We start from the raw sequence: 8,535 nt of genomic DNA, 5'->3' as shown, positions 1-8,535 counted from the left end.
GCAGAACTCCGAGGTCGAATCGTGCATTTTCGGCTTACATACGAACTCACAGTGGTAATCATGCACTTTCTGTTTTACGGCTCCCAAACGGTAGGTATGGTGAGAGTAAATTTCATCCACGATCTGGCAGCTCTGGCGGTTATCCAAGTGTATGTAAAAGAATTGGCAAAAAACATAGTAAGAAGAAGGAATGAAGTTCTTCGTCGATAAGTTTATTATAACGATTTGTTTGTTTGTTAATTTTTAATTAATGTCTAAAATCCGTTTCAGAAAAAAAAATCATATATTATTAATCAGAGTTCAGTAGTAACTTCTTAAAAGTAGGAGAAACCTTCCTACAGTGAATATTTACACCTACAGTGGATAATCATTATTTAAAAATACAAATGTATGTAAACTAATTAATTCAAATTAATTGCAAATTTAGACACGATACGTGGTGATAAATCGAAATAAATATGAATTATTTTTCTTTTATTTGTGCTCTTAATTAATGATTATCCACATTTAGGGAAACTTCGTCACTATTTTTAAAAGTAACTTCTAAACTGTTACGATTTTTTTTAGTAACTTAGAACTTTAATTTTAGTTACTTTGAAGTTATTTTCTGATTTTTGTATATCCATACCAAGAGAACTTTATGGGTAAGTTTTTGGTAGAAAATTGGCCGATTTTGGTTGAATTCTACTGTGATGAACTATGACTATTATATTTTTCGTTGTGAATTCATCTATTTTGGTTGAAAATTTAACCAAATGGTTGAAAATTAATGTCTTTGTTAAAAATTCATGTATTTTGTTGAAAATTCATATTATTCGTTTGAAAATGCAACTGTTTGGTAAAAGACTCATCTTTTTGGGTTGAAAATTGAACAATTTAGTGGACAATTTTTGACTTTCTTCATATTTTATAATTTAAAATTTGACTATTTGGTGGAAAGTTGAACTACTTTTTTGAAAATTTAGTTTGACTATTTGATTGCAAATTAACTTTTTTGTTTGAAAATTAACATTTTTGGTTGAAAAGCCATCCTCTTGGCTTACAAATTCTACTCGTTTGTTCAAAAGTGTTCATTTTAGTTTGAAAATTAATTTCTTCCGGTATACAAATTCCATCTTTTTTGGTTAAAAATACAACCGTTTAGTTGAAAATACTGAAAAATCATTCTGGATTGAAAAGTTAAATTTTTTGTGGAAAATTGTTTTTTTTTTTTTTTTTGGTTCAAAATTTAAATATTTTGTTAAAAAGTCATTTATTTTGTTGAAAGCCCAATATTTTTGTTTAAAATTTTAGGGATTTATAGCATTTCAAATTAAATAATAGAAAAGGTGTTTTGTCCGAAATTTGAAACATTTTAGGCCCTGTTCATTAAAATTATTACCTGAATTTCAGAAAAAAACTCGATTCATTTTTCAAAATTTGTATGGATTTTAGAGAGAATCTTATATGATTTAAAAGCGTTTATAATGATATCCAAATTTTTCTTTAGCGTAGCAAGAAAGTTGCAGTAAATTCAGTATGAATGACACAACTTTTCTTATTTAATGACAATTCTTTAAAATTTTCAATAACGTTTCTTATTAAAAAAATATGTCCCACCGTGTGTGAAATTATCCGACACCGTACTTTTATTTTTTTTTTTAACATTCGAAGAAGATAAAAAATTAATTAGAGTCGAATTAAATTCGACTATGGGTATTTAATTCCAATTTCATATAAGAATCCATTTACCGCATTTTCTGGACATATTTGTCACATTCACGTATTAAATTACTTTATTTTTATATCTACATTTCATTTTAAAATTCAAGAGTAAAAAAATGTAAAATGGTATTTTTCCACTCAATGAAAAATAACCACTTTTTCACTGCATTACTTACATCTAAAAAATATGTTTGAAAATCCAAACCTACCACAAATGGTAAATTTTTGAAAGTTCTATTAAAAAGGTAACCTTCTCTTTATACCTTGTTCCTGTAATATGGAAATTTTCGCTTCAAACGTTGATACTTTAAAGGAAAAACATTTTTTGATTTAAAGTTGAACTGCTTAGCTGAAAGTGGAACTAGTTAGTTAAAAATTTTTCTTTTGTTTTTGTTATGATTCATCATTTTATTGGCAAACTCTTTGTTTTAAATTTAAATGTTTTGTTGAAAAAATGTTGTTGTATTAATTTTTTTAACTGAATATGTGACTTCAATGTTTGGTTTAATATTAACTTATTTGTTGAAAATTAATTAATTTGATGGAAAACTAAACTGTATTAATTTGGAAATTCCTTAAAACATTAAAAATTCTGTTGAAAATTCATGTATTTCGTAAAAAATAATTATTTTTGTTAGAAAATTAATCTTTTTGGTTAATAATGAACTTTTTTCATGGAAATATTTTGTTATTAAATTTTTTAACATAAAGTTCTACTGTTCCATTTTTTGTAGAAAATTAATCTTTACTGATAGACATAAGTCTTTTTGGTTAAAAATTCATCTGTTTGGATGAAAATTTAGTTATTTTCTTAAATACTCATCTATGTAGTTGAAAATGTTGTGTTTTTTGATAGAAAATTTATCTTTTAGGTGCAATATTTAATTGTTGGCTTAAAATCCATTTTTTTGTTGAAGATTTATTATTTTAGTTAAAAATTTAATCTCTGCGCTTAAATATTTAAATATTTAGTTTAAAATTCGTTTTTTAGGTTATAAATAAATTTTTTGAGTGTAAATTCATTTCTTCCATATTTAGATTAACATTATTCTTATGCATTTTCAATTTCAGCTATTTGATTGAAAATCCTTTAAAAATTAAAATCTTAGTTGGAAAGTCATTTATTTTTTTAAAAATGTATCTTTTTTGATAGAAAATTCATCTTCCTGGTTGAAAATTCATTCCTTTGATAGAAAAATAGTTGTTTTTTTTACGAAAACTAATTTTTTAAACTCAAAATTGAACTATTTAAGTTTTTCTCATATTTTTATCTTTTTTTGATAGACATATAATATTCTTGGCTGAAAATTAAATTATTTCGTTAAAAATTCATATATATTCTTAAAGATTTTTTTCTAGAGAATTCATCTTTTGGGTCGAAAATTTAACTATTCAGTTAAAAATTCATTTTCGTGATGAAGATTTATTATTTAATTAATTTATTTGCTTATAAATGTAACCATTTTGTTGAAAATTCGTGTTTTTTTTGATGTTGAAAAATAATTATTTTTTTGGTTCGAAATTCATCTTTTTGAGTTAATTTTGGGTTACAACAAAATTATTCCAATTTAAATAATGCAATGCAAACATTAAAAAATGGTAATTCTTCAATTTTTTCAAAAATACAACTTTTGATTGATATTTAGCAATCAAGTTACTTTTGCTCTTGTCAAATAAAAATTTTGATGTTGCTGAATATGTCTGGATTTAATTTAATAATACCATTTTACATTCATAAATTTTAAATTGTTGTTAATAAAATCATACTTTGCCTTATGAAAAAAATAAATTTATTAATAATCATGAATAATATAAATAATTTATATTAGAAGTGATTCACATAATACAAAATAGTTTCTTATCTATCTTTATACCCGCCTATCATCAGGGAAGGGTAAAACAAATTACTTTTTCAAATCTGTTCTATTCTCAAATCGTGGTTTCTTCAAACTTCTCGGATATTACCTTCGGCCGCCGCAGAGGGGGTTTCTATGCTTTAAAAAATGAAATTATATTGTCAGTCATATCTTATGAAAGACAAAACATTTATTATACGAGATGTAAGTATTTTAACAATATTTTTTTAAATTGAATTTTTGCTTACTGTCGTTTCTGACCAAATTCTAAAAAATGGATGATTCTTGATAAACGATGGCTTATTTTTTCGAGAAAAACATTCTATACGGTATCATTGTTTCTAATTCTGAAAAAAGCAACTAATCGTTCAATCAAGATTTTTTTAAATATTCACTTGAAATAAATAGTTTTAACGATTTTAGCCAATGGAAAATTAACTTTCAAAATTTATAACAGTAGAGTAGTAGATAATACCTGTCAAAAAAAGCTATTATTTACTAAAATTCGTCATTTTTGCAGATATTGGTAGGAAACGATAATAAGAAAAGCTTCAATGTCGAAGAATTTTGTTAAATAATTGTTTTCTGTAAATTAAAAAATCCATTTAAAACAGCGTTTCTTATTTCAAATTACATCAACAGTAATATTATTTTGATTTTGGCACGGCTACCTTAATGGAAATCTTAGATACAAATTTTGCAAGAATTTTTCATCATATTAGTTCTGTTCAAATAAAAGAATCACAGATACTTTTTTTTAATGTGAACAAATGCTCAATCTGATCCTTAATTCACCTCAAAACAGTAAAAAAACCAACATTCGCATTATTAAAATTTGTAATTTTTCCTAATTCAGAAAAGTAATGGTAAGTTTTTCGGAACAAAACTTCAAAAGATATGTGGAAGATTTTTTAAATTTTGAAATAAGCGTTCCATCAACCAAAACCAAATAAATGTACATAATTAGATCAACATTTCAAAAATTCTTTCTGAAATATGACGAATACTGTACACACATTAAATTCGCGATAATTTTAGCACGCCGAATTGCCCTGAATTAAAATTGCATTAATTTGTACAAACAGAATTATTAGAATGTGACGTGTACTTGTTTTCCCCGACTTTCGAAATAAGCCATAATCTCATATCATATAAACTGATAAAGTTCTCAATAGGGGGTCGAATTTGTGGAATTCATAACAGAAGTATTAATCACACTAAATTATAGCTAATGATTACAATCTAAACTGATAAAAACTTCAAATATTGTTAGAGTAAAAACTAAAATTAGGGAAATTATTATTATATTATATTTGTTTATATTACAAAAATGCAATTTAGAAAATTTTCATTAACTTATCAATGAATCATTCAGTTATTAAAATATTGTTATCCCTCATTTTTGTACAGGAATCATGTGCTAATTTGTTCTCGCGATCTCGTTGTCAGTCAAGATTCATTGCGCCCCGCATTAAACAAACGACGCGTGATAATAAATCGATCATAACTTATATGAATGCAATTAAAAAGGCGCGAAATTAATGGTTTAATTTTGTTTTTATGATTCGTATAACTTCTCAACAATTCACACGTCATATGACAATAATGATAAATTAATTATACTTCAAATGAATCAAGATTTTCGAAATTTAAATAATCCCGCAAAAATATAGCAAAATTGTCTATAGAACTGACTGAGAGAAGCAACTATTTGCTGATTTAAACATTTTATAAAAAAATAAATATTCAAAAAAATTATACACATTTATTGATAGAATTCCCAGAAGGTACTAAAATAGTACAAAAATTAAAATATCTGCTGATAAAACAATGATACTCGAGAAAGTAGCATCTTTGTCTTATCGTTAAGTCTGCTGCAAGAATCCAGATATACCTCGATTTTTGAATAAGGATATATCCTGATCATGAAGTGAATCGTGAGGAGATGTCTTAAATAAAAAATTTATATTCAAAATAATAGAACTACGATTTTTTAAATCTAACCATAAAATTATTAATTTGTAATAAGAACAAAAATAATAATTAAAGCAATTTAAATGAGATTTAAATCAAATTAAAAATCCTATTTAACGTCCAATAATCAAATTAATGTGCAGAATTCCTGAAAATAAAACCAAGAATACAACAACCCAATTTGTACAACCGCCATAAAATCTTCCTATTGAAATTTGAAAAAAAATGAAGAAAAACAATTTGTTCTCCTAAAAAAAAAAAAGAAAGCAATATTCCTACTTCGAAAAAATCAAAAAAGAGGAAAGAAAAATGAGAAGGCAAACAACCTAATCCCCTTCCTCTCTTTTTTGTCTTTATTTTTATCAATTTACAAGACAAAAACATATATAAAAAATAAACACTAAAGTTTCGGCACTGATAATAATAAAATAATACTATTATAATAATAGTAAATGAATAATAATATAATATAATGCATAATATAATAATATAATAATACTTAAAATAATAAAATCAATTTCTAATAATTAACTTTAATTGAAAGAGAATATTCAATAATTAGTTAAATAATCCCAAGGATATATCTACGATCTTCCAAATATAAATCTTTAAATACTTCAAGAGATTATCTAGTAAAACAAGTATTTTCTTGTGAAAACAACGATGGGGTTGACGTCACAAATTAGAGCAACCCTCCCTTAAGGAAAACATTTTTTCTTCAGTTTAATTTCACAAGCACCTAAAATAAAACACAAAACATAGAAACATAATATTTTTAAAGAAGTCATAGCACAAAATACTATCTCTTGAAACAGGGAAAATACCGAATTTTTCACTAAAATAAGAGAATAAGAGGAGAACAAATAGTTTTAAATAAAATTATTGTATGATTACCATACTGAATTTAGCATGAAACGCTTAACATTTAAAATAAAAATATATTGCATTTTCAACAAAGTAATTGTATTTTCAAGCAAAAAGTTTAATTTTTAAGCCAAAAGGCGAGTTTTGTAGACGTTAGTTACATTTTTAATACAAAAGGAAAAATTTTTCATCCAAAAAGATGGATGTGTAACAAACCAAAGAAATTTTTAACATAATAATAGTTAAATTTTTAATAATAAAAGAATAATGCCCAACAAAAAATATAGTCGTACATTGTTACTTCAAAAAAAGATATACACATACATTTTCAATTTGAAATAAAAGACAACCGAATTTAACCAGAAAAATAAATTTTCAACTAGGAAAGATTTTTCATTCAAGAAAGAACAAGAATTCAACCAACTTATTGAATTTTGAAAACAAAAAGACATATTCTTTAGAAAATAGTTGGCCTTTCAAACAAAAAGTTATTTTTGTACCAAATAGTTTTATTTACAAGCAAGTTAAATTCTCAAACAAAAAGGTTATTTTTTTAACACAAGGTTGCATTTCCAAACAAGCTGTTAAAGCTTCGAGCAAAAAAAAATAGTTTTCAATAAATCAGTTGAATCTTCGCCATACAAACATGAAATTTCAATTAAATGGTTGAATTTTTCAACAAAAAAAAGATTAAACTTCAATCAAAACCATTTGCATTTTTAAGCAAATAATTAAATATCCAATTCAAAAGGGCCTATATTCAACAAAACAGATCAATGTTCAACCAAATAAGTAAATTTTCATCATAATCATTAAATGTTCAAGAAAATAGTTGAACTCTTGAGAAAAAGAAATCAATTTTCAACAAAATAGTTGAATTTTTAAATAAAATAATGAATCTTCAACAACAAAAAATGAATTTTTAACAAAGAAGTTGAACTTTGAACCAAATAGTAACATTTTTAATAAAAAAATCAATTCTTAACAAAAAATATAATAGTAATATAATAGTAATCTAATAGTAGAAAAAAATAATAATGATTCCAACAAAAAAATGATTTTAATTTAAAATTAAAAACAGTCGAGTTTAGTCAAAAAGATCAATTTTCAACCAGGGAAGGTTTTTCAGTCTAGGAAGAAAAAATATGTTAACCGAATTTTTGAATTGGCAACCACATAATTAAACTTTCAAGCAAAAGAAACAACTTTTCAACAAAATAATTGAATTTTCAAACAAAAAATGCTAATTTTTTACCAAAAGGTTACATTGTTAACCAAATAGTTAGTTTCACAGAAGAAGGATGAGTTTTTAACAAAATGGTTTCATTTTAAAGCAAATAGTTAAATTTTGAACCTAAATTAATTCAAAATCAATCCATGTAAAATTTTAATTGAGCTAATAATAATACCTAATAGAAATCAATTGATTCCAATTAAAAAATTTTAAACGTAAAATCGCAAATTAAGGCAAGAATCTTCGGAACATTTATTTAAAAAAAGAATATGGTCCAATCAGATAAGAATTGAAGCGTGCTTTACGACAGTGCATTATGCGTCACTTGCCATAAGTCATCAAGTATGTAAAAATAGGTACTATAAGTTATATTTATGGCAATTAGCGTTTAATGCATTGTTATAGATCATACTTAAATTGTCTTCTAAAAATCAATTTGTCTTTAGATGTTTTTTGGCCTACTGTGGCTGCAGCATTTTTCAGCAAATTTATTTTTATTATTTTTTTCTTTAATAGATAATTCCAGTTTTTCTCGAAGCGAAGTGAAATATGAAAAATAAAATGAAGACAGCAAAATTGGTCCCTGATCAAATTGATACAGAAAGACTGCGTTACCTATTCTTTATCTCACTCCGTCTTTTTTTCTTTTTTTTTGTTTTTTAACTTGATTTTTCCATTTAATTATAAAATTATTATTTTCTTATTCCTTCTTTTCGATATAAAACATATATAGGTCACTACTTCTGAAGTGACGCCACCCAAAATACAAAGTTCTCCGATCACTCATATGGACCCAGTTGAACCTCAAAATTAAATAATATTATAAGGTGAACTATATAACAATGCAACAATGCAAGAAATTAGAATTAAATTAATTAGAATAATGAAATAATTAAATATTAT

The sequence above is a fragment of the Belonocnema kinseyi genome, chromosome 1, assembly GCF_010883055.1.
Source record: "Belonocnema kinseyi isolate 2016_QV_RU_SX_M_011 chromosome 1, B_treatae_v1, whole genome shotgun sequence".
Classification (NCBI taxonomy): domain Eukaryota; kingdom Metazoa; phylum Arthropoda; class Insecta; order Hymenoptera; family Cynipidae; genus Belonocnema; species Belonocnema kinseyi.
Note: the sequence above shows the minus strand (reverse complement) of the source record.